Source organism: Ambystoma mexicanum, unplaced genomic scaffold (genome assembly GCF_040938575.1).
Source record: "Ambystoma mexicanum isolate Mex_15411 unplaced genomic scaffold, UKY_AmexF1_1 Mex_scaf34, whole genome shotgun sequence".
Lineage (NCBI taxonomy): Eukaryota > Metazoa > Chordata > Amphibia > Caudata > Ambystomatidae > Ambystoma > Ambystoma mexicanum.
The window spans coordinates 2,142,132-2,165,751 of record NW_027182449.1 but is presented as its reverse complement, the minus strand read 5'-3'; the positions used below and the strand labels follow the sequence as shown (position 1 = coordinate 2,165,751).

At 62.1% G+C, this 23,620-nt stretch overlaps 23 non-coding genes across 23 annotated transcripts; all 23 read right to left on the bottom strand.

The window, feature by feature from the left end:
• Positions 1 to 391: 391 nt before the first annotated feature.
• On the bottom strand, positions 392 to 555 carry LOC138558357 (U1 spliceosomal RNA). The gene has a single exon (XR_011298508.1). It is a non-coding gene; the product is annotated as a U1 spliceosomal RNA (small nuclear RNA).
• An 866-nt stretch (positions 556 to 1,421) lies between these two features.
• On the bottom strand, positions 1,422 to 1,585 carry LOC138558193 (U1 spliceosomal RNA). Its single transcript, XR_011298347.1, has one exon. It is a non-coding gene; the product is annotated as a U1 spliceosomal RNA (small nuclear RNA).
• Positions 1,586 to 2,465: 880 nt separating this feature from the next.
• Positions 2,466 to 2,629, bottom strand: LOC138558568 (U1 spliceosomal RNA). Its single transcript, XR_011298712.1, has one exon. It is a non-coding gene; the product is annotated as a U1 spliceosomal RNA (small nuclear RNA).
• An 867-nt stretch (positions 2,630 to 3,496) lies between these two features.
• LOC138558192 (U1 spliceosomal RNA) lies at positions 3,497 to 3,660 on the bottom strand. The gene has a single exon (XR_011298346.1). It is a non-coding gene; the product is annotated as a U1 spliceosomal RNA (small nuclear RNA).
• An 866-nt stretch (positions 3,661 to 4,526) lies between these two features.
• On the bottom strand, positions 4,527 to 4,690 carry LOC138558567 (U1 spliceosomal RNA). The gene has a single exon (XR_011298711.1). It is a non-coding gene; the product is annotated as a U1 spliceosomal RNA (small nuclear RNA).
• Positions 4,691 to 5,556: 866 nt separating this feature from the next.
• On the bottom strand, positions 5,557 to 5,720 carry LOC138558566 (U1 spliceosomal RNA). The gene has a single exon (XR_011298710.1). It is a non-coding gene; the product is annotated as a U1 spliceosomal RNA (small nuclear RNA).
• An 866-nt stretch (positions 5,721 to 6,586) lies between these two features.
• On the bottom strand, positions 6,587 to 6,750 carry LOC138558356 (U1 spliceosomal RNA). Its single transcript, XR_011298507.1, has one exon. It is a non-coding gene; the product is annotated as a U1 spliceosomal RNA (small nuclear RNA).
• Positions 6,751 to 7,616: 866 nt separating this feature from the next.
• On the bottom strand, positions 7,617 to 7,780 carry LOC138558191 (U1 spliceosomal RNA). Its single transcript, XR_011298345.1, has one exon. It is a non-coding gene; the product is annotated as a U1 spliceosomal RNA (small nuclear RNA).
• An 880-nt stretch (positions 7,781 to 8,660) lies between these two features.
• On the bottom strand, positions 8,661 to 8,824 carry LOC138558565 (U1 spliceosomal RNA). Its single transcript, XR_011298709.1, has one exon. It is a non-coding gene; the product is annotated as a U1 spliceosomal RNA (small nuclear RNA).
• An 867-nt stretch (positions 8,825 to 9,691) lies between these two features.
• LOC138558190 (U1 spliceosomal RNA) lies at positions 9,692 to 9,855 on the bottom strand. Its single transcript, XR_011298344.1, has one exon. It is a non-coding gene; the product is annotated as a U1 spliceosomal RNA (small nuclear RNA).
• An 866-nt stretch (positions 9,856 to 10,721) lies between these two features.
• LOC138558563 (U1 spliceosomal RNA) lies at positions 10,722 to 10,885 on the bottom strand. The gene has a single exon (XR_011298708.1). It is a non-coding gene; the product is annotated as a U1 spliceosomal RNA (small nuclear RNA).
• Positions 10,886 to 11,751: 866 nt separating this feature from the next.
• On the bottom strand, positions 11,752 to 11,915 carry LOC138558355 (U1 spliceosomal RNA). The gene has a single exon (XR_011298506.1). It is a non-coding gene; the product is annotated as a U1 spliceosomal RNA (small nuclear RNA).
• An 866-nt stretch (positions 11,916 to 12,781) lies between these two features.
• On the bottom strand, positions 12,782 to 12,945 carry LOC138558189 (U1 spliceosomal RNA). The gene has a single exon (XR_011298343.1). It is a non-coding gene; the product is annotated as a U1 spliceosomal RNA (small nuclear RNA).
• Positions 12,946 to 13,825: 880 nt separating this feature from the next.
• On the bottom strand, positions 13,826 to 13,989 carry LOC138558562 (U1 spliceosomal RNA). The gene has a single exon (XR_011298707.1). It is a non-coding gene; the product is annotated as a U1 spliceosomal RNA (small nuclear RNA).
• Positions 13,990 to 14,855: 866 nt separating this feature from the next.
• LOC138558354 (U1 spliceosomal RNA) lies at positions 14,856 to 15,019 on the bottom strand. The gene has a single exon (XR_011298505.1). It is a non-coding gene; the product is annotated as a U1 spliceosomal RNA (small nuclear RNA).
• Positions 15,020 to 15,885: 866 nt separating this feature from the next.
• On the bottom strand, positions 15,886 to 16,049 carry LOC138558188 (U1 spliceosomal RNA). Its single transcript, XR_011298342.1, has one exon. It is a non-coding gene; the product is annotated as a U1 spliceosomal RNA (small nuclear RNA).
• Positions 16,050 to 16,929: 880 nt separating this feature from the next.
• LOC138558561 (U1 spliceosomal RNA) lies at positions 16,930 to 17,093 on the bottom strand. The gene has a single exon (XR_011298706.1). It is a non-coding gene; the product is annotated as a U1 spliceosomal RNA (small nuclear RNA).
• Positions 17,094 to 17,960: 867 nt separating this feature from the next.
• On the bottom strand, positions 17,961 to 18,124 carry LOC138558187 (U1 spliceosomal RNA). The gene has a single exon (XR_011298341.1). It is a non-coding gene; the product is annotated as a U1 spliceosomal RNA (small nuclear RNA).
• Positions 18,125 to 18,990: 866 nt separating this feature from the next.
• Positions 18,991 to 19,154, bottom strand: LOC138558351 (U1 spliceosomal RNA). The gene has a single exon (XR_011298503.1). It is a non-coding gene; the product is annotated as a U1 spliceosomal RNA (small nuclear RNA).
• Positions 19,155 to 20,020: 866 nt separating this feature from the next.
• LOC138558560 (U1 spliceosomal RNA) lies at positions 20,021 to 20,184 on the bottom strand. Its single transcript, XR_011298705.1, has one exon. It is a non-coding gene; the product is annotated as a U1 spliceosomal RNA (small nuclear RNA).
• An 866-nt stretch (positions 20,185 to 21,050) lies between these two features.
• LOC138558350 (U1 spliceosomal RNA) lies at positions 21,051 to 21,214 on the bottom strand. Its single transcript, XR_011298502.1, has one exon. It is a non-coding gene; the product is annotated as a U1 spliceosomal RNA (small nuclear RNA).
• An 866-nt stretch (positions 21,215 to 22,080) lies between these two features.
• On the bottom strand, positions 22,081 to 22,244 carry LOC138558186 (U1 spliceosomal RNA). The gene has a single exon (XR_011298340.1). It is a non-coding gene; the product is annotated as a U1 spliceosomal RNA (small nuclear RNA).
• An 880-nt stretch (positions 22,245 to 23,124) lies between these two features.
• Positions 23,125 to 23,288, bottom strand: LOC138558558 (U1 spliceosomal RNA). The gene has a single exon (XR_011298703.1). It is a non-coding gene; the product is annotated as a U1 spliceosomal RNA (small nuclear RNA).
• Positions 23,289 to 23,620: the final 332 nt, after the last annotated feature.

Here is a 23,620-nt window from a genome sequence, read left to right as displayed (position 1 = left end):
CCCAAAACCCCAGGAGCTGGCTGGGCCTTCCTTAGGTTGGAGGGCCTGGGCGCGAAAGCAGAGCCCGGGCAGGGCAGGCTGGCTTCAAGAACTACCGGGGCACCTGATATCATGGGGCGCACAAGTCTGGGGTTAGGCACCTGTGCACTTCACCCCTCCAGTGAATGCTGGCCCTCTTGACCGCAGCAACATTCAGGGGCCCAACCTACACATGACACACATGACTTTCACATTTTTTTATTTCACCAATCCATCAGGCCTGTGGACCCCTGAACGGCCCAGGGCTGGCCCTCTTGACTGCAGCAAAATAAACTCTGCTGCACGAGCTTGGGCCCTGTGTGCAAACAACCTGACTCGCACACTAAACTCTTTCTTTCTTTCACCAATAAATCAGGGGAAAGCGCGAACGCAGTCCCCCACTACCAGAAATAATACAGTCGAGAATCCCGCATTTGGGGACATCGCAGGGGTCAGCAAATCCGATGTGCAATGGATGAGCCTCACCCTGGGAGCTCTGCCTTGCTGATCACAGATGCTCCCCTGCCAGGTAAGTATGAGTTGCGAGCCAGAGGGCAGGGCTTGGGCCTGTTCTGGAAGCCCCGCTAAGCGAGGGTGAGAAGGCCGGCCCTGACCCAGCCCCAGCCCTCCCGGAAGCCCTGAGCGTCTGCGGAGCTGCCTGTCCCACGTGCAGGGGGAAGCTCCGGCAGGCAGAGCCCAGCAGAAGAGGCACATTGTGGCACAGTTCATGTCTCCCACCAGGCCCTGCTCGGCCTGAGATTTGCATAAATTCGGACCTGGCTGCCAGCCAGCAGGCCCAGTCGGAAAGCGAGCAGGCCTGGCGCAGTGGGCCCACTGGCCCGTCGGCCCCAGGCGGGTCCATGGCCCTCCTGAGCCGACAGGTCACCCCGCTTAACAAGAGCGTCTCGGGTGGGGTGCCCCCCGCCAGGACACGGCAAGGCCCGATCGTGCCCGATCGGTGCTCGGACGGGGCGGGCGGCAGCGGCGGCCGGGAGCCAGTTTCACCCCTGCCCCCAAAACCCCAGGAGCTGGCTGGGCCTTCCTTAGGTTGGAGGGCCTGGGCGCGAAAGCAGAGCCCGGGCAGGGCAGGCTGGCTTCAAGAACTACCGGGGCACCTGATATCATGGGGCGCACAAGTCTGGGGTTAGGCACCTGTGCACTTCACCCCTCCAGTGAATGCTGGCCCTCTTGACCGCAGCAACATTCAGGGGCCCAACCTACACATGACACACATGACTTTCACATTTTTTTATTTCACCAATCCATCAGGCCTGTGGACCCCTGAACGGCCCAGGGCTGGCCCTCTTGACTGCAGCAAAATAAACTCTGCTGCACGAGCTTGGGCCCTGTGTGCAAACAACCTGACTCGCACACTAAACTCTTTCTTTCTTTCACCAATAAATCAGGGGAAAGCGCGAACGCAGTCCCCCACTACCAGAAATAATGCAGTCGAGAATCCCGCATTTGGGGACATCGCAGGGGTCAGCAAATCCGATGTGCAATGGATGAGCCTCACCCTGGGAGCTCTGCCTTGCTGATCACAGATGCTCCCCTGCCAGGTAAGTATGAGTTGCGAGCCAGAGGGCAGGGCTTGGGCCTGTTCTGGAAGCCCCGCTAAGCGAGGGTGAGAAGGCCGGCCCTGACCCAGCCCCAGCCCTCCCGGAAGCCCTGAGCGTCTGCGGAGCTGCCTGTCCCACGTGCAGGGGGAAGCTCCGGCAGGCAGAGCCCAGCAGAAGAGGCACATTGTGGCACAGTTCATGTCTCCCACCAGGCCCTGCTCGGCCTGAGATTTGCATAAATTCGGACCTGGCTGCCAGCCAGCAGGCCCAGTCGGAAAGCGAGCAGGCCTGGCGCAGTGGGCCCACTGGCCCGTCGGCCCCAGGCGGGTCCATGGCCCTCCTGAGCCGACAGGTCACCCCGCTTAACAAGAGCGTCTCGGGTGGGGTGCCCCCCGCCAGGACACGGCAAGGCCGTGAAGGCAAGGCCCGATCGTGCCCGATCGGTGCTCGGACGGGGCGGGCGGCAGCGGCGGCCGGGAGCCAGTCTCACCCCTGCCACCAAAACCCCAGGAGCTGGCTGGGCCTTCCTTAGGTTGGAGGGCCTGGGCGCGAAAGCAGAGCCCGGGCAGGGCAGGCTGGCTTCAAGAACTACCGGGGCACCTGATATCATGGGGCGCACAAGTCTGGGGTTAGGCACCTGTGCACTTCACCCCTCCAGTGAATGCTGGCCCTCTTGACCGCAGCAACATTCAGGGGCCCAACCTACACATGACACACATGACTTTCACATTTTTTTATTTCACCAATCCATCAGGCCTGTGGACCCCTGAACGGCCCAGGGCTGGCCCTCTTGACTGCAGCAAAATAAACTCTGCTGCACGAGCTTGGGCCCTGTGTGCAAACAACCTGACTCGCACACTAAACTCTTTCTTTCTTTCACCAATAAATCAGGGGAAAGCGCGAACGCAGTCCCCCACTACCAGAAATAATGCAGTCGAGAATCCCGCATTTGGGGACATCGCAGGGGTCAGCAAATCCGATGTGCAATGGAGGAGTCTCACCCTGGGAGCTCTGCCTTGCTGATCACAGATGCTCCCCTGCCAGGTAAGTATGAGTTGCGAGCCAGAGGGCAGGGCTTGGGCCTGTTCTGGAAGCCCCGCTAAGCGAGGGTGAGAAGGCCGGCCCTGACCCAGCCCCAGCCCTCCCGGAAGCCCTGAGCGTCTGCGGAGCTGCCTGTCCCACGTGCAGGGGGAAGCTCCGGCAGGCAGAGCCCAGCAGAAGAGGCACATTGTGGCACAGTTCATGTCTCCCACCAGGCCCTGCTCGGCCTGAGATTTGCATAAATTCGGACCTGGCTGCCAGCCAGCAGGCCCAGTCGGAAAGCGAGCAGGCCTGGCGCAGTGGGCCCACTGGCCCGTCGGCCCCAGGCGGGTCCATGGCCCTCCTGAGCCGACAGGTCACCCCGCTTAACAAGAGCGTCTCGGGTGGGGTGCCCCCCGCCAGGACACGGCAAGGCCCGATCGTGCCCGATCGGTGCTCGGACGGGGCGGGCGGCAGCGGCGGCCGGGAGCCAGTTTCACCCCTGCCCCCAAAACCCCAGGAGCTGGCTGGGCCTTCCTTAGGTTGGAGGGCCTGGGCGCGAAAGCAGAGCCCGGGCAGGGCAGGCTGGCTTCAAGAACTACCGGGGCACCTGATATCATGGGGCGCACAAGTCTGGGGTTAGGCACCTGTGCACTTCACCCCTCCAGTGAATGCTGGCCCTCTTGACCGCAGCAACATTCAGGGGCCCAACCTACACATGACACACATGACTTTCACATTTTTTTATTTCACCAATCCATCAGGCCTGTGGACCCCTGAACGGCCCAGGGCTGGCCCTCTTGACTGCAGCAAAATAAACTCTGCTGCACGAGCTTGGGCCCTGTGTGCAAACAACCTGACTCTGCACACTAAACTCTTTCTTTCTTTCACCAATAAATCAGGGGAAAGCGCGAACGCAGTCCCCCACTACCAGAAATAATGCAGTCGAGAATCCCGCATTTGGGGACATCGCAGGGGTCAGCAAATCCGATGTGCAATGGATGAGCCTCACCCTGGGAGCTCTGCCTTGCTGATCACAGATGCTCCCCTGCCAGGTAAGTATGAGTTGCGAGCCAGAGGGCAGGGCTTGGGCCTGTTCTGGAAGCCCCGCTAAGCGAGGGTGAGAAGGCCGGCCCTGACCCAGCCCCAGCCCTCCCGGAAGCCCTGAGCGTCTGCGGAGCTGCCTGTCCCACGTGCAGGGGGAAGCTCCGGCAGGCAGAGCCCAGCAGAAGAGGCACATTGTGGCACAGTTCATGTCTCCCACCAGGCCCTGCTCGGCCTGAGATTTGCATAAATTCGGACCTGGCTGCCAGCCAGCAGGCCCAGTCGGAAAGCGAGCAGGCCTGGCGCAGTGGGCCCACTGGCCCGTCGGCCCCAGGCGGGTCCATGGCCCTCCTGAGCCGACAGGTCACCCCGCTTAACAAGAGCGTCTCGGGTGGGGTGCCCCCCGCCAGGACACGGCAAGGCCCGATCGTGCCCGATCGGTGCTCGGACGGGGCGGGCGGCAGCGGCGGCCGGGAGCCAGTCTCACCCCTGCCCCCAAAACCCCAGGAGCTGGCTGGGCCTTCCTTAGGTTGGAGGGCCTGGGCGCGAAAGCAGAGCCCGGGCAGGGCAGGCTGGCTTCAAGAACTACCGGGGCACCTGATATCATGGGGCGCACAAGTCTGGGGTTAGGCACCTGTGCACTTCACCCCTCCAGTGAATGCTGGCCCTCTTGACCGCAGCAACATTCAGGGGCCCAACCTACACATGACACACATGACTTTCACATTTTTTTATTTCACCAATCCATCAGGCCTGTGGACCCCTGAACGGCCCAGGGCTGGCCCTCTTGACTGCAGCAAAATAAACTCTGCTGCACGAGCTTGGGCCCTGTGTGCAAACAACCTGACTCGCACACTAAACTCTTTCTTTCTTTCACCAATAAATCAGGGGAAAGCGCGAACGCAGTCCCCCACTACCAGAAATAATGCAGTCGAGAATCCCGCATTTGGGGACATCGCAGGGGTCAGCAAATCCGATGTGCAATGGAGGAGTCTCACCCTGGGAGCTCTGCCTTGCTGATCACAGATGCTCCCCTGCCAGGTAAGTATGAGTTGCGAGCCAGAGGGCAGGGCTTGGGCCTGTTCTGGAAGCCCCGCTAAGCGAGGGTGAGAAGGCCGGCCCTGACCCAGCCCCAGCCCTCCCGGAAGCCCTGAGCGTCTGCGGAGCTGCCTGTCCCACGTGCAGGGGGAAGCTCCGGCAGGCAGAGCCCAGCAGAAGAGGCACATTGTGGCACAGTTCATGTCTCCCACCAGGCCCTGCTCGGCCTGAGATTTGCATAAATTCGGACCTGGCTGCCAGCCAGCAGGCCCAGTCGGAAAGCGAGCAGGCCTGGCGCAGTGGGCCCACTGGCCCGTCGGCCCCAGGCGGGTCCATGGCCCTCCTGAGCCGACAGGTCACCCCGCTTAACAAGAGCGTCTCGGGTGGGGTGCCCCCCGCCAGGACACGGCAAGGCCCGATCGTGCCCGATCGGTGCTCGGACGGGGCGGGCGGCAGCGGCGGCCGGGAGCCAGTTTCACCCCTGCCCCCAAAACCCCAGGAGCTGGCTGGGCCTTCCTTAGGTTGGAGGGCCTGGGCGCGAAAGCAGAGCCCGGGCAGGGCAGGCTGGCTTCAAGAACTACCGGGGCACCTGATATCATGGGGCGCACAAGTCTGGGGTTAGGCACCTGTGCACTTCACCCCTCCAGTGAATGCTGGCCCTCTTGACCGCAGCAACATTCAGGGGCCCAACCTACACATGACACACATGACTTTCACATTTTTTTATTTCACCAATCCATCAGGCCTGTGGACCCCTGAACGGCCCAGGGCTGGCCCTCTTGACTGCAGCAAAATAAACTCTGCTGCACGAGCTTGGGCCCTGTGTGCAAACAACCTGACTCGCACACTAAACTCTTTCTTTCTTTCACCAATAAATCAGGGGAAAGCGCGAACGCAGTCCCCCACTACCAGAAATAATGCAGTCGAGAATCCCGCATTTGGGGACATCGCAGGGGTCAGCAAATCCGATGTGCAATGGAGGAGTCTCACCCTGGGAGCTCTGCCTTGCTGATCACAGATGCTCCCCTGCCAGGTAAGTATGAGTTGCGAGCCAGAGGGCAGGGCTTGGGCCTGTTCTGGAAGCCCCGCTAAGCGAGGGTGAGAAGGCCGGCCCTGACCCAGCCCCAGCCCTCCCGGAAGCCCTGAGCGTCTGCGGAGCTGCCTGTCCCACGTGCAGGGGGAAGCTCCGGCAGGCAGAGCCCAGCAGAAGAGGCACATTGTGGCACAGTTCATGTCTCCCACCAGGCCCTGCTCGGCCTGAGATTTGCATAAATTCGGACCTGGCTGCCAGCCAGCAGGCCCAGTCGGAAAGCGAGCAGGCCTGGCGCAGTGGGCCCACTGGCCCGTCGGCCCCAGGCGGGTCCATGGCCCTCCTGAGCCGACAGGTCACCCCGCTTAACAAGAGCGTCTCGGGTGGGGTGCCCCCCGCCAGGACACGGCAAGGCCCGATCGTGCCCGATCGGTGCTCGGACGGGGCGGGCGGCAGCGGCGGCCGGGAGCCAGTTTCACCCCTGCCCCCAAAACCCCAGGAGCTGGCTGGGCCTTCCTTAGGTTGGAGGGCCTGGGCGCGAAAGCAGAGCCCGGGCAGGGCAGGCTGGCTTCAAGAACTACCGGGGCACCTGATATCATGGGGCGCACAAGTCTGGGGTTAGGCACCTGTGCACTTCACCCCTCCAGTGAATGCTGGCCCTCTTGACCGCAGCAACATTCAGGGGCCCAACCTACACATGACACACATGACTTTCACATTTTTTTATTTCACCAATCCATCAGGCCTGTGGACCCCTGAACGGCCCAGGGCTGGCCCTCTTGACTGCAGCAAAATAAACTCTGCTGCACGAGCTTGGGCCCTGTGTGCAAACAACCTGACTCGCACACTAAACTCTTTCTTTCTTTCACCAATAAATCAGGGGAAAGCGCGAACGCAGTCCCCCACTACCAGAAATAATACAGTCGAGAATCCCGCATTTGGGGACATCGCAGGGGTCAGCAAATCCGATGTGCAATGGATGAGCCTCACCCTGGGAGCTCTGCCTTGCTGATCACAGATGCTCCCCTGCCAGGTAAGTATGAGTTGCGAGCCAGAGGGCAGGGCTTGGGCCTGTTCTGGAAGCCCCGCTAAGCGAGGGTGAGAAGGCCGGCCCTGACCCAGCCCCAGCCCTCCCGGAAGCCCTGAGCGTCTGCGGAGCTGCCTGTCCCACGTGCAGGGGGAAGCTCCGGCAGGCAGAGCCCAGCAGAAGAGGCACATTGTGGCACAGTTCATGTCTCCCACCAGGCCCTGCTCGGCCTGAGATTTGCATAAATTCGGACCTGGCTGCCAGCCAGCAGGCCCAGTCGGAAAGCGAGCAGGCCTGGCGCAGTGGGCCCACTGGCCCGTCGGCCCCAGGCGGGTCCATGGCCCTCCTGAGCCGACAGGTCACCCCGCTTAACAAGAGCGTCTCGGGTGGGGTGCCCCCCGCCAGGACACGGCAAGGCCCGATCGTGCCCGATCGGTGCTCGGACGGGGCGGGCGGCAGCGGCGGCCGGGAGCCAGTTTCACCCCTGCCCCCAAAACCCCAGGAGCTGGCTGGGCCTTCCTTAGGTTGGAGGGCCTGGGCGCGAAAGCAGAGCCCGGGCAGGGCAGGCTGGCTTCAAGAACTACCGGGGCACCTGATATCATGGGGCGCACAAGTCTGGGGTTAGGCACCTGTGCACTTCACCCCTCCAGTGAATGCTGGCCCTCTTGACCGCAGCAACATTCAGGGGCCCAACCTACACATGACACACATGACTTTCACATTTTTTTATTTCACCAATCCATCAGGCCTGTGGACCCCTGAACGGCCCAGGGCTGGCCCTCTTGACTGCAGCAAAATAAACTCTGCTGCACGAGCTTGGGCCCTGTGTGCAAACAACCTGACTCGCACACTAAACTCTTTCTTTCTTTCACCAATAAATCAGGGGAAAGCGCGAACGCAGTCCCCCACTACCAGAAATAATGCAGTCGAGAATCCCGCATTTGGGGACATCGCAGGGGTCAGCAAATCCGATGTGCAATGGATGAGCCTCACCCTGGGAGCTCTGCCTTGCTGATCACAGATGCTCCCCTGCCAGGTAAGTATGAGTTGCGAGCCAGAGGGCAGGGCTTGGGCCTGTTCTGGAAGCCCCGCTAAGCGAGGGTGAGAAGGCCGGCCCTGACCCAGCCCCAGCCCTCCCGGAAGCCCTGAGCGTCTGCGGAGCTGCCTGTCCCACGTGCAGGGGGAAGCTCCGGCAGGCAGAGCCCAGCAGAAGAGGCACATTGTGGCACAGTTCATGTCTCCCACCAGGCCCTGCTCGGCCTGAGATTTGCATAAATTCGGACCTGGCTGCCAGCCAGCAGGCCCAGTCGGAAAGCGAGCAGGCCTGGCGCAGTGGGCCCACTGGCCCGTCGGCCCCAGGCGGGTCCATGGCCCTCCTGAGCCGACAGGTCACCCCGCTTAACAAGAGCGTCTCGGGTGGGGTGCCCCCCGCCAGGACACGGCAAGGCCGTGAAGGCAAGGCCCGATCGTGCCCGATCGGTGCTCGGACGGGGCGGGCGGCAGCGGCGGCCGGGAGCCAGTCTCACCCCTGCCACCAAAACCCCAGGAGCTGGCTGGGCCTTCCTTAGGTTGGAGGGCCTGGGCGCGAAAGCAGAGCCCGGGCAGGGCAGGCTGGCTTCAAGAACTACCGGGGCACCTGATATCATGGGGCGCACAAGTCTGGGGTTAGGCACCTGTGCACTTCACCCCTCCAGTGAATGCTGGCCCTCTTGACCGCAGCAACATTCAGGGGCCCAACCTACACATGACACACATGACTTTCACATTTTTTTATTTCACCAATCCATCAGGCCTGTGGACCCCTGAACGGCCCAGGGCTGGCCCTCTTGACTGCAGCAAAATAAACTCTGCTGCACGAGCTTGGGCCCTGTGTGCAAACAACCTGACTCGCACACTAAACTCTTTCTTTCTTTCACCAATAAATCAGGGGAAAGCGCGAACGCAGTCCCCCACTACCAGAAATAATGCAGTCGAGAATCCCGCATTTGGGGACATCGCAGGGGTCAGCAAATCCGATGTGCAATGGAGGAGTCTCACCCTGGGAGCTCTGCCTTGCTGATCACAGATGCTCCCCTGCCAGGTAAGTATGAGTTGCGAGCCAGAGGGCAGGGCTTGGGCCTGTTCTGGAAGCCCCGCTAAGCGAGGGTGAGAAGGCCGGCCCTGACCCAGCCCCAGCCCTCCCGGAAGCCCTGAGCGTCTGCGGAGCTGCCTGTCCCACGTGCAGGGGGAAGCTCCGGCAGGCAGAGCCCAGCAGAAGAGGCACATTGTGGCACAGTTCATGTCTCCCACCAGGCCCTGCTCGGCCTGAGATTTGCATAAATTCGGACCTGGCTGCCAGCCAGCAGGCCCAGTCGGAAAGCGAGCAGGCCTGGCGCAGTGGGCCCACTGGCCCGTCGGCCCCAGGCGGGTCCATGGCCCTCCTGAGCCGACAGGTCACCCCGCTTAACAAGAGCGTCTCGGGTGGGGTGCCCCCCGCCAGGACACGGCAAGGCCCGATCGTGCCCGATCGGTGCTCGGACGGGGCGGGCGGCAGCGGCGGCCGGGAGCCAGTTTCACCCCTGCCCCCAAAACCCCAGGAGCTGGCTGGGCCTTCCTTAGGTTGGAGGGCCTGGGCGCGAAAGCAGAGCCCGGGCAGGGCAGGCTGGCTTCAAGAACTACCGGGGCACCTGATATCATGGGGCGCACAAGTCTGGGGTTAGGCACCTGTGCACTTCACCCCTCCAGTGAATGCTGGCCCTCTTGACCGCAGCAACATTCAGGGGCCCAACCTACACATGACACACATGACTTTCACATTTTTTTATTTCACCAATCCATCAGGCCTGTGGACCCCTGAACGGCCCAGGGCTGGCCCTCTTGACTGCAGCAAAATAAACTCTGCTGCACGAGCTTGGGCCCTGTGTGCAAACAACCTGACTCTGCACACTAAACTCTTTCTTTCTTTCACCAATAAATCAGGGGAAAGCGCGAACGCAGTCCCCCACTACCAGAAATAATGCAGTCGAGAATCCCGCATTTGGGGACATCGCAGGGGTCAGCAAATCCGATGTGCAATGGATGAGCCTCACCCTGGGAGCTCTGCCTTGCTGATCACAGATGCTCCCCTGCCAGGTAAGTATGAGTTGCGAGCCAGAGGGCAGGGCTTGGGCCTGTTCTGGAAGCCCCGCTAAGCGAGGGTGAGAAGGCCGGCCCTGACCCAGCCCCAGCCCTCCCGGAAGCCCTGAGCGTCTGCGGAGCTGCCTGTCCCACGTGCAGGGGGAAGCTCCGGCAGGCAGAGCCCAGCAGAAGAGGCACATTGTGGCACAGTTCATGTCTCCCACCAGGCCCTGCTCGGCCTGAGATTTGCATAAATTCGGACCTGGCTGCCAGCCAGCAGGCCCAGTCGGAAAGCGAGCAGGCCTGGCGCAGTGGGCCCACTGGCCCGTCGGCCCCAGGCGGGTCCATGGCCCTCCTGAGCCGACAGGTCACCCCGCTTAACAAGAGCGTCTCGGGTGGGGTGCCCCCCGCCAGGACACGGCAAGGCCCGATCGTGCCCGATCGGTGCTCGGACGGGGCGGGCGGCAGCGGCGGCCGGGAGCCAGTCTCACCCCTGCCCCCAAAACCCCAGGAGCTGGCTGGGCCTTCCTTAGGTTGGAGGGCCTGGGCGCGAAAGCAGAGCCCGGGCAGGGCAGGCTGGCTTCAAGAACTACCGGGGCACCTGATATCATGGGGCGCACAAGTCTGGGGTTAGGCACCTGTGCACTTCACCCCTCCAGTGAATGCTGGCCCTCTTGACCGCAGCAACATTCAGGGGCCCAACCTACACATGACACACATGACTTTCACATTTTTTTATTTCACCAATCCATCAGGCCTGTGGACCCCTGAACGGCCCAGGGCTGGCCCTCTTGACTGCAGCAAAATAAACTCTGCTGCACGAGCTTGGGCCCTGTGTGCAAACAACCTGACTCGCACACTAAACTCTTTCTTTCTTTCACCAATAAATCAGGGGAAAGCGCGAACGCAGTCCCCCACTACCAGAAATAATGCAGTCGAGAATCCCGCATTTGGGGACATCGCAGGGGTCAGCAAATCCGATGTGCAATGGAGGAGTCTCACCCTGGGAGCTCTGCCTTGCTGATCACAGATGCTCCCCTGCCAGGTAAGTATGAGTTGCGAGCCAGAGGGCAGGGCTTGGGCCTGTTCTGGAAGCCCCGCTAAGCGAGGGTGAGAAGGCCGGCCCTGACCCAGCCCCAGCCCTCCCGGAAGCCCTGAGCGTCTGCGGAGCTGCCTGTCCCACGTGCAGGGGGAAGCTCCGGCAGGCAGAGCCCAGCAGAAGAGGCACATTGTGGCACAGTTCATGTCTCCCACCAGGCCCTGCTCGGCCTGAGATTTGCATAAATTCGGACCTGGCTGCCAGCCAGCAGGCCCAGTCGGAAAGCGAGCAGGCCTGGCGCAGTGGGCCCACTGGCCCGTCGGCCCCAGGCGGGTCCATGGCCCTCCTGAGCCGACAGGTCACCCCGCTTAACAAGAGCGTCTCGGGTGGGGTGCCCCCCGCCAGGACACGGCAAGGCCCGATCGTGCCCGATCGGTGCTCGGACGGGGCGGGCGGCAGCGGCGGCCGGGAGCCAGTTTCACCCCTGCCCCCAAAACCCCAGGAGCTGGCTGGGCCTTCCTTAGGTTGGAGGGCCTGGGCGCGAAAGCAGAGCCCGGGCAGGGCAGGCTGGCTTCAAGAACTACCGGGGCACCTGATATCATGGGGCGCACAAGTCTGGGGTTAGGCACCTGTGCACTTCACCCCTCCAGTGAATGCTGGCCCTCTTGACCGCAGCAACATTCAGGGGCCCAACCTACACATGACACACATGACTTTCACATTTTTTTATTTCACCAATCCATCAGGCCTGTGGACCCCTGAACGGCCCAGGGCTGGCCCTCTTGACTGCAGCAAAATAAACTCTGCTGCACGAGCTTGGGCCCTGTGTGCAAACAACCTGACTCGCACACTAAACTCTTTCTTTCTTTCACCAATAAATCAGGGGAAAGCGCGAACGCAGTCCCCCACTACCAGAAATAATACAGTCGAGAATCCCGCATTTGGGGACATCGCAGGGGTCAGCAAATCCGATGTGCAATGGATGAGCCTCACCCTGGGAGCTCTGCCTTGCTGATCACAGATGCTCCCCTGCCAGGTAAGTATGAGTTGCGAGCCAGAGGGCAGGGCTTGGGCCTGTTCTGGAAGCCCCGCTAAGCGAGGGTGAGAAGGCCGGCCCTGACCCAGCCCCAGCCCTCCCGGAAGCCCTGAGCGTCTGCGGAGCTGCCTGTCCCACGTGCAGGGGGAAGCTCCGGCAGGCAGAGCCCAGCAGAAGAGGCACATTGTGGCACAGTTCATGTCTCCCACCAGGCCCTGCTCGGCCTGAGATTTGCATAAATTCGGACCTGGCTGCCAGCCAGCAGGCCCAGTCGGAAAGCGAGCAGGCCTGGCGCAGTGGGCCCACTGGCCCGTCGGCCCCAGGCGGGTCCATGGCCCTCCTGAGCCGACAGGTCACCCCGCTTAACAAGAGCGTCTCGGGTGGGGTGCCCCCCGCCAGGACACGGCAAGGCCCGATCGTGCCCGATCGGTGCTCGGACGGGGCGGGCGGCAGCGGCGGCCGGGAGCCAGTTTCACCCCTGCCCCCAAAACCCCAGGAGCTGGCTGGGCCTTCCTTAGGTTGGAGGGCCTGGGCGCGAAAGCAGAGCCCGGGCAGGGCAGGCTGGCTTCAAGAACTACCGGGGCACCTGATATCATGGGGCGCACAAGTCTGGGGTTAGGCACCTGTGCACTTCACCCCTCCAGTGAATGCTGGCCCTCTTGACCGCAGCAACATTCAGGGGCCCAACCTACACATGACACACATGACTTTCACATTTTTTTATTTCACCAATCCATCAGGCCTGTGGACCCCTGAACGGCCCAGGGCTGGCCCTCTTGACTGCAGCAAAATAAACTCTGCTGCACGAGCTTGGGCCCTGTGTGCAAACAACCTGACTCGCACACTAAACTCTTTCTTTCTTTCACCAATAAATCAGGGGAAAGCGCGAACGCAGTCCCCCACTACCAGAAATAATGCAGTCGAGAATCCCGCATTTGGGGACATCGCAGGGGTCAGCAAATCCGATGTGCAATGGATGAGCCTCACCCTGGGAGCTCTGCCTTGCTGATCACAGATGCTCCCCTGCCAGGTAAGTATGAGTTGCGAGCCAGAGGGCAGGGCTTGGGCCTGTTCTGGAAGCCCCGCTAAGCGAGGGTGAGAAGGCCGGCCCTGACCCAGCCCCAGCCCTCCCGGAAGCCCTGAGCGTCTGCGGAGCTGCCTGTCCCACGTGCAGGGGGAAGCTCCGGCAGGCAGAGCCCAGCAGAAGAGGCACATTGTGGCACAGTTCATGTCTCCCACCAGGCCCTGCTCGGCCTGAGATTTGCATAAATTCGGACCTGGCTGCCAGCCAGCAGGCCCAGTCGGAAAGCGAGCAGGCCTGGCGCAGTGGGCCCACTGGCCCGTCGGCCCCAGGCGGGTCCATGGCCCTCCTGAGCCGACAGGTCACCCCGCTTAACAAGAGCGTCTCGGGTGGGGTGCCCCCCGCCAGGACACGGCAAGGCCGTGAAGGCAAGGCCCGATCGTGCCCGATCGGTGCTCGGACGGGGCGGGCGGCAGCGGCGGCCGGGAGCCAGTCTCACCCCTGCCCCCAAAACCCCAGGAGCTGGCTGGGCCTTCCTTAGGTTGGAGGGCCTGGGCGCGAAAGCAGAGCCCGGGCAGGGCAGGCTGGCTTCAAGAACTACCGGGGCACCTGATATCATGGGGCGCACAAGTCTGGGGTTAGGCACCTGTGCACTTCACCCCTCCAGTGAATGCTGGCCCTCTTGACCGCAGCAACATTCAGGGGCCCAACCTACACATGACACACATGACTTTCACATTTTTTTATTTCACCAATCCATCAGGCCTGTGGACCCCTGAACGGCCCAGGGCTGGCCCTCTTGACTGCAGCAAAATAAACTCTGCTGCACGAGCTTGGGCCCTGTGTGCAAACAACCTGACTCGCACACTAAACTCTTTCTTTCTTTCACCAATAAATCAGGGGAAAGCGCGAACGCAGTCCCCCACTACCAGAAATAATGCAGTCGAGAATCCCGCATTTGGGGACATCGCAGGGGTCAGCAAATCCGATGTGCAATGGAGGAGTCTCACCCTGGGAGCTCTGCCTTGCTGATCACAGATGCTCCCCTGCCAGGTAAGTATGAGTTGCGAGCCAGAGGGCAGGGCTTGGGCCTGTTCTGGAAGCCCCGCTAAGCGAGGGTGAGAAGGCCGGCCCTGACCCAGCCCCAGCCCTCCCGGAAGCCCTGAGCGTCTGCGGAGCTGCCTGTCCCACGTGCAGGGGGAAGCTCCGGCAGGCAGAGCCCAGCAGAAGAGGCACATTGTGGCACAGTTCATGTCTCCCACCAGGCCCTGCTCGGCCTGAGATTTGCATAAATTCGGACCTGGCTGCCAGCCAGCAGGCCCAGTCGGAAAGCGAGCAGGCCTGGCGCAGTGGGCCCACTGGCCCGTCGGCCCCAGGCGGGTCCATGGCCCTCCTGAGCCGACAGGTCACCCCGCTTAACAAGAGCGTCTCGGGTGGGGTGCCCCCCGCCAGGACACGGCAAGGCCCGATCGTGCCCGATCGGTGCTCGGACGGGGCGGGCGGCAGCGGCGGCCGGGAGCCAGTTTCACCCCTGCCCCCAAAACCCCAGGAGCTGGCTGGGCCTTCCTTAGGTTGGAGGGCCTGGGCGCGAAAGCAGAGCCCGGGCAGGGCAGGCTGGCTTCAAGAACTACCGGGGCACCTGATATCATGGGGCGCACAAGTCTGGGGTTAGGCACCTGTGCACTTCACCCCTCCAGTGAATGCTGGCCCTCTTGACCGCAGCAACATTCAGGGGCCCAACCTACACATGACACACATGACTTTCACATTTTTTTATTTCACCAATCCATCAGGCCTGTGGACCCCTGAACGGCCCAGGGCTGGCCCTCTTGACTGCAGCAAAATAAACTCTGCTGCACGAGCTTGGGCCCTGTGTGCAAACAACCTGACTCGCACACTAAACTCTTTCTTTCTTTCACCAATAAATCAGGGGAAAGCGCGAACGCAGTCCCCCACTACCAGAAATAATACAGTCGAGAATCCCGCATTTGGGGACATCGCAGGGGTCAGCAAATCCGATGTGCAATGGATGAGCCTCACCCTGGGAGCTCTGCCTTGCTGATCACAGATGCTCCCCTGCCAGGTAAGTATGAGTTGCGAGCCAGAGGGCAGGGCTTGGGCCTGTTCTGGAAGCCCCGCTAAGCGAGGGTGAGAAGGCCGGCCCTGACCCAGCCCCAGCCCTCCCGGAAGCCCTGAGCGTCTGCGGAGCTGCCTGTCCCACGTGCAGGGGGAAGCTCCGGCAGGCAGAGCCCAGCAGAAGAGGCACATTGTGGCACAGTTCATGTCTCCCACCAGGCCCTGCTCGGCCTGAGATTTGCATAAATTCGGACCTGGCTGCCAGCCAGCAGGCCCAGTCGGAAAGCGAGCAGGCCTGGCGCAGTGGGCCCACTGGCCCGTCGGCCCCAGGCGGGTCCATGGCCCTCCTGAGCCGACAGGTCACCCCGCTTAACAAGAGCGTCTCGGGTGGGGTGCCCCCCGCCAGGACACGGCAAGGCCCGATCGTGCCCGATCGGTGCTCGGACGGGGCGGGCGGCAGCGGCGGCCGGGAGCCAGTTTCACCCCTGCCCCCAAAACCCCAGGAGCTGGCTGGGCCTTCCTTAGGTTGGAGGGCCTGGGCGCGAAAGCAGAGCCCGGGCAGGGCAGGCTGGCTTCAAGAACTACCGGGGCACCTGATATCATGGGGCGCACAAGTCTGGGGTTAGGCACCTGTGCACTTCACCCCTCCAGTGAATGCTGGCCCTCTTGACCGCAGCAACATTCAGGGGCCCAACCTACACATGACACACATGACTTTCACATTTTTTTATTTCACCAATCCATCAGGCCTGTGGACCCCTGAACGGCCCAGGGCTGGCCCTCTTGACTGCAGCAAAATAAACTCTGCTGCACGAGCTTGGGCCCTGTGTGCAAACAACCTGACTCGCACACTAAACTCTTTCTTTCTTTCACCAATAAATCAGGGGAAAGCGCGAACGCAGTCCCCCACTACCAGAAATAATGCAGTCGAGAATCCCGCATTTGGGGACATCGCAGGGGTCAGCAAATCCGATGTGCAATGGATGAGCCTCACCCTGGGAGCTCTGCCTTGCTGATCACAGATGCTCCCCTGCCAGGTAAGTATGAGTTGCGAGCCAGAGGGCAGGGCTTGGGCCTGTTCTGGAAGCCCCGCTAAGCGAGGGTGAGAAGGCCGGCCCTGACCCAGCCCCAGCCCTCCCGGAAGCCCTGAGCGTCTGCGGAGCTGCCTGTCCCACGTGCAGGGGGAAGCTCCGGCAGGCAGAGCCCAGCAGAAGAGGCACATTGTGGCACAGTTCATGTCTCCCACCAGGCCCTGCTCGGCCTGAGATTTGCATAAATTCGGACCTGGCTGCCAGCCAGCAGGCCCAGTCGGAAAGCGAGCAGGCCTGGCGCAGTGGGCCCACTGGCCCGTCGGCCCCAGGCGGGTCCATGGCCCTCCTGAGCCGACAGGTCACCCCGCTTAACAAGAGCGTCTCGGGTGGGGTGCCCCCCGCCAGGACACGGCAAGGCCGTGAAGGCAAGGCCCGATCGTGCCCGATCGGTGCTCGGACGGGGCGGGCGGCAGCGGCGGCCGGGAGCCAGTCTCACCCCTGCCACCAAAACCCCAGGAGCTGGCTGGGCCTTCCTTAGGTTGGAGGGCCTGGGCGCGAAAGCAGAGCCCGGGCAGGGCAGGCTGGCTTCAAGAACTACCGGGGCACCTGATATCATGGGGCGCACAAGTCTGGGGTTAGGCACCTGTGCACTTCACCCCTCCAGTGAATGCTGGCCCTCTTGACCGCAGCAACATTCAGGGGCCCAACCTACACATGACACACATGACTTTCACATTTTTTTATTTCACCAATCCATCAGGCCTGTGGACCCCTGAACGGCCCAGGGCTGGCCCTCTTGACTGCAGCAAAATAAACTCTGCTGCACGAGCTTGGGCCCTGTGTGCAAACAACCTGACTCGCACACTAAACTCTTTCTTTCTTTCACCAATAAATCAGGGGAAAGCGCGAACGCAGTCCCCCACTACCAGAAATAATGCAGTCGAGAATCCCGCATTTGGGGACATCGCAGGGGTCAGCAAATCCGATGTGCAATGGAGGAGTCTCACCCTGGGAGCTCTGCCTTGCTGATCACAGATGCTCCCCTGCCAGGTAAGTATGAGTTGCGAGCCAGAGGGCAGGGCTTGGGCCTGTTCTGGAAGCCCCGCTAAGCGAGGGTGAGAAGGCCGGCCCTGACCCAGCCCCAGCCCTCCCGGAAGCCCTGAGCGTCTGCGGAGCTGCCTGTCCCACGTGCAGGGGGAAGCTCCGGCAGGCAGAGCCCAGCAGAAGAGGCACATTGTGGCACAGTTCATGTCTCCCACCAGGCCCTGCTCGGCCTGAGATTTGCATAAATTCGGACCTGGCTGCCAGCCAGCAGGCCCAGTCGGAAAGCGAGCAGGCCTGGCGCAGTGGGCCCACTGGCCCGTCGGCCCCAGGCGGGTCCATGGCCCTCCTGAGCCGACAGGTCACCCCGCTTAACAAGAGCGTCTCGGGTGGGGTGCCCCCCGCCAGGACACGGCAAGGCCCGATCGTGCCCGATCGGTGCTCGGACGGGGCGGGCGGCAGCGGCGGCCGGGAGCCAGTTTCACCCCTGCCCCCAAAACCCCAGGAGCTGGCTGGGCCTTCCTTAGGTTGGAGGGCCTGGGCGCGAAAGCAGAGCCCGGGCAGGGCAGGCTGGCTTCAAGAACTACCGGGGCACCTGATATCATGGGGCGCACAAGTCTGGGGTTAGGCACCTGTGCACTTCACCCCTCCAGTGAATGCTGGCCCTCTTGACCGCAGCAACATTCAGGGGCCCAACCTACACATGACACACATGACTTTCACATTTTTTTATTTCACCAATCCATCAGGCCTGTGGACCCCTGAACGGCCCAGGGCTGGCCCTCTTGACTGCAGCAAAATAAACTCTGCTGCACGAGCTTGGGCCCTGTGTGCAAACAACCTGACTCTGCACACTAAACTCTTTCTTTCTTTCACCAATAAATCAGGGGAAAGCGCGAACGCAGTCCCCCACTACCAGAAATAATGCAGTCGAGAATCCCGCATTTGGGGACATCGCAGGGGTCAGCAAATCCGATGTGCAATGGATGAGCCTCACCCTGGGAGCTCTGCCTTGCTGATCACAGATGCTCCCCTGCCAGGTAAGTATGAGTTGCGAGCCAGAGGGCAGGGCTTGGGCCTGTTCTGGAAGCCCCGCTAAGCGAGGGTGAGAAGGCCGGCCCTGACCCAGCCCCAGCCCTCCCGGAAGCCCTGAGCGTCTGCGGAGCTGCCTGTCCCACGTGCAGGGGGAAGCTCCGGCAGGCAGAGCCCAGCAGAAGAGGCACATTGTGGCACAGTTCATGTCTCCCACCAGGCCCTGCTCGGCCTGAGATTTGCATAAATTCGGACCTGGCTGCCAGCCAGCAGGCCCAGTCGGAAAGCGAGCAGGCCTGGCGCAGTGGGCCCACTGGCCCGTCGGCCCCAGGCGGGTCCATGGCCCTCCTGAGCCGACAGGTCACCCCGCTTAACAAGAGCGTCTCGGGTGGGGTGCCCCCCGCCAGGACACGGCAAGGCCCGATCGTGCCCGATCGGTGCTCGGACGGGGCGGGCGGCAGCGGCGGCCGGGAGCCAGTTTCACCCCTGCCCCCAAAACCCCAGGAGCTGGCTGGGCCTTCCTTAGGTTGGAGGGCCTGGGCGCGAAAGCAGAGCCCGGGCAGGGCAGGCTGGCTTCAAGAACTACCGGGGCACCTGATATCATGGGGCGCACAAGTCTGGGGTTAGGCACCTGTGCACTTCACCCCTCCAGTGAATGCTGGCCCTCTTGACCGCAGCAACATTCAGGGGCCCAACCTACACATGACACACATGACTTTCACATTTTTTTATTTCACCAATCCATCAGGCCTGTGGACCCCTGAACGGCCCAGGGCTGGCCCTCTTGACTGCAGCAAAATAAACTCTGCTGCACGAGCTTGGGCCCTGTGTGCAAACAACCTGACTCGCACACTAAACTCTTTCTTTCTTTCACCAATAAATCAGGGGAAAGCGCGAACGCAGTCCCCCACTACCAGAAATAATACAGTCGAGAATCCCGCATTTGGGGACATCGCAGGGGTCAGCAAATCCGATGTGCAATGGATGAGCCTCACCCTGGGAGCTCTGCCTTGCTGATCACAGATGCTCCCCTGCCAGGTAAGTATGAGTTGCGAGCCAGAGGGCAGGGCTTGGGCCTGTTCTGGAAGCCCCGCTAAGCGAGGGTGAGAAGGCCGGCCCTGACCCAGCCCCAGCCCTCCCGGAAGCCCTGAGCGTCTGCGGAGCTGCCTGTCCCACGTGCAGGGGGAAGCTCCGGCAGGCAGAGCCCAGCAGAAGAGGCACATTGTGGCACAGTTCATGTCTCCCACCAGGCCCTGCTCGGCCTGAGATTTGCATAAATTCGGACCTGGCTGCCAGCCAGCAGGCCCAGTCGGAAAGCGAGCAGGCCTGGCGCAGTGGGCCCACTGGCCCGTCGGCCCCAGGCGGGTCCATGGCCCTCCTGAGCCGACAGGTCACCCCGCTTAACAAGAGCGTCTCGGGTGGGGTGCCCCCCGCCAGGACACGGCAAGGCCCGATCGTGCCCGATCGGTGCTCGGACGGGGCGGGCGGCAGCGGCGGCCGGGAGCCAGTTTCACCCCTGCCCCCAAAACCCCAGGAGCTGGCTGGGCCTTCCTTAGGTTGGAGGGCCTGGGCGCGAAAGCAGAGCCCGGGCAGGGCAGGCTGGCTTCAAGAACTACCGGGGCACCTGATATCATGGGGCGCACAAGTCTGGGGTTAGGCACCTGTGCACTTCACCCCTCCAGTGAATGCTGGCCCTCTTGACCGCAGCAACATTCAGGGGCCCAACCTACACATGACACACATGACTTTCACATTTTTTTATTTCACCAATCCATCAGGCCTGTGGACCCCTGAACGGCCCAGGGCTGGCCCTCTTGACTGCAGCAAAATAAACTCTGCTGCACGAGCTTGGGCCCTGTGTGCAAACAACCTGACTCGCACACTAAACTCTTTCTTTCTTTCACCAATAAATCAGGGGAAAGCGCGAACGCAGTCCCCCACTACCAGAAATAATGCAGTCGAGAATCCCGCATTTGGGGACATCGCAGGGGTCAGCAAATCCGATGTGCAATGGAGGAGTCTCACCCTGGGAGCTCTGCCTTGCTGATCACAGATGCTCCCCTGCCAGGTAAGTATGAGTTGCGAGCCAGAGGGCAGGGCTTGGGCCTGTTCTGGAAGCCCCGCTAAGCGAGGGTGAGAAGGCCGGCCCTGACCCAGCCCCAGCCCTCCCGGAAGCCCTGAGCGTCTGCGGAGCTGCCTGTCCCACGTGCAGGGGGAAGCTCCGGCAGGCAGAGCCCAGCAGAAGAGGCACATTGTGGCACAGTTCATGTCTCCCACCAGGCCCTGCTCGGCCTGAGATTTGCATAAATTCGGACCTGGCTGCCAGCCAGCAGGCCCAGTCGGAAAGCGAGCAGGCCTGGCGCAGTGGGCCCACTGGCCCGTCGGCCCCAGGCGGGTCCATGGCCCTCCTGAGCCGACAGGTCACCCCGCTTAACAAGAGCGTCTCGGGTGGGGTGCCCCCCGCCAGGACACGGCAAGGCCCGATCGTGCCCGATCGGTGCTCGGACGGGGCGGGCGGCAGCGGCGGCCGGGAGCCAGTTTCACCCCTGCCCCCAAAACCCCAGGAGCTGGCTGGGCCTTCCTTAGGTTGGAGGGCCTGGGCGCGAAAGCAGAGCCCGGGCAGGGCAGGCTGGCTTCAAGAACTACCGGGGCACCTGATATCATGGGGCGCACAAGTCTGGGGTTAGGCACCTGTGCACTTCACCCCTCCAGTGAATGCTGGCCCTCTTGACCGCAGCAACATTCAGGGGCCCAACCTACACATGACACACATGACTTTCACATTTTTTTATTTCACCAATCCATCAGGCCTGTGGACCCCTGAACGGCCCAGGGCTGGCCCTCTTGACTGCAGCAAAATAAACTCTGCTGCACGAGCTTGGGCCCTGTGTGCAAACAACCTGACTCGCACACTAAACTCTTTCTTTCTTTCACCAATAAATCAGGGGAAAGCGCGAACGCAGTCCCCCACTACCAGAAATAATACAGTCGAGAATCCCGCATTTGGGGACATCGCAGGGGTCAGCAAATCCGATGTGCAATGGATGAGCCTCACCCTGGGAGCTCTGCCTTGCTGATCACAGATGCTCCCCTGCCAGGTAAGTATGAGTTGCGAGCCAGAGGGCAGGGCTTGGGCCTGTTCTGGAAGCCCCGCTAAGCGAGGGTGAGAAGGCCGGCCCTGACCCAGCCCCAGCCCTCCCGGAAGCCCTGAGCGTCTGCGGAGCTGCCTGTCCCACGTGCAGGGGGAAGCTCCGGCAGGCAGAGCCCAGCAGAAGAGGCACATTGTGGCACAGTTCATGTCTCCCACCAGGCCCTGCTCGGCCTGAGATTTGCATAAATTCGGACCTGGCTGCCAGCCAGCAGGCCCAGTCGGAAAGCGAGCAGGCCTGGCGCAGTGGGCCCACTGGCCCGTCGGCCCCAGGCGGGTCCATGGCCCTCCTGAGCCGACAGGTCACCCCGCTTAACAAGAGCGTCTCGGGTGGGGTGCCCCCCGCCAGGACACGGCAAGGCCCGATCGTGCCCGATCGGTGCTCGGACGGGGCGGGCGGCAGCGGCGGCCGGGAGCCAGTTTCACCCCTGCCCCCAAAACCCCAGGAGCTGGCTGGGCCTTCCTTAGGTTGGAGGGCCTGGGCGCGAAAGCAGAGCCCGGGCAGGGCAGGCTGGCTTCAAGAACTACCGGGGCACCTGATATCATGGGGCGCACAAGTCTGGGGTTAGGCACCTGTGCACTTCACCCCTCCAGTGAATGCTGGCCCTCTTGACCGCAGCAACATTCAGGGGCCCAACCTACACATGACACACATGACTTTCACATTTTTTTATTTCACCAATCCATCAGGCCTGTGGACCCCTGAACGGCCCAGGGCTGGCCCTCTTGACTGCAGCAAAATAAACTCTGCTGCACGAGCTTGGGCCCTGTGTGCAAACAACCTGACTCGCACACTAAACTCTTTCTTTCTTTCACCAATAAATCAGGGGAAAGCGCGAACGCAGTCCCCCACTACCAGAAATAATGCAGTCGAGAATCCCGCATTTGGGGACATCGCAGGGGTCAGCAAATCCGATGTGCAATGGATGAGCCTCACCCTGGGAGCTCTGCCTTGCTGATCACAGATGCTCCCCTGCCAGGTAAGTATGAGTTGCGAGCCAGAGGGCAGGGCTTGGGCCTGTTCTGGAAGCCCCGCTAAGCGAGGGTGAGAAGGCCGGCCCTGACCCAGCCCCAGCCCTCCCGGAAGCCCTGAGCGTCTGCGGAGCTGCCTGTCCCACGTGCAGGGGGAAGCTCCGGCAGGCAGAGCCCAGCAGAAGAGGCACATTGTGGCACAGTTCATGTCTCCCACCAGGCCCTGCTCGGCCTGAGATTTGCATAAATTCGGACCTGGCTGCCAGCCAGCAGGCCCAGTCGGAAAGCGAGCAGGCCTGGCGCAGTGGGCCCACTGGCCCGTCGGCCCCAGGCGGGTCCATGGCCCTCCTGAGCCGACAGGTCACCCCGCTTAACAAGAGCGTCTCGGGTGGGGTGCCCCCCGCCAGGACACGGCAAGGCCGTGAAGGCAAGGCCCGATCGTGCCCGATCGGTGCTCGGACGGGGCGGGCGGCAGCGGCGGCCGGGAGCCAGTCTCACCCCTGCCACCAAAACCCCAGGAGCTGGCTGGGCCTTCCTTAGGTTGGAGGGCCTGGGCGCGAAAGCAGAGCCCGGGCAGGGCAGGCTGGCTTCAAGAACTACCGGGGCACCTGATATCATGGGGCGCACAAGTCTGGGGTTAGGCACCTGTGCACTTCACCCCTCCAGTGAATGCTGGCCCTCTTGACCGCAGCAACATTCAGGGGCCCAACCTACACATGACACACATGACTTTCACATTTTTTTATTTCACCAATCCATCAGGCCTGTGGACCCCTGAACGGCCCAGGGCTGGCCCTCTTGACTGCAGCAAAATAAACTCTGCTGCACGAGCTTGGGCCCTGTGTGCAAACAACCTGACTCGCACACTAAACTCTTTCTTTCTTTCACCAATAAATCAGGGGAAAGCGCGAACGCAGTCCCCCACTACCAGAAATAATGCAGTCGAGAATCCCGCATTTGGGGACATCGCAGGGGTCAGCAAATCCGATGTGCAATGGAGGAGTCTCACCCTGGGAGCTCTGCCTTGCTGATCACAGATGCTCCCCTGCCAGGTAAGTATGAGTTGCGAGCCAGAGGGCAGGGCTTGGGCCTGTTCTGGAAGCCCCGCTAAGCGAGGGTGAGAAGGCCGGCCCTGACCCAGCCCCAGCCCTCCCGGAAGCCCTGAGCGTCTGCGGAGCTGCCTGTCCCACGTGCAGGGGGAAGCTCCGGCAGGCAGAGCCCAGCAGAAGAGGCACATTGTGGCACAGTTCATGTCTCCCACCAGGCCCTGCTCGGCCTGAGATTTGCATAAATTCGGACCTGGCTGCCAGCCAGCAGGCCCAGTCGGAAAGCGAGCAGGCCTGGCGCAGTGGGCCCACTGGCCCGTCGGCCCCAGGCGGGTCCATGGCCCTC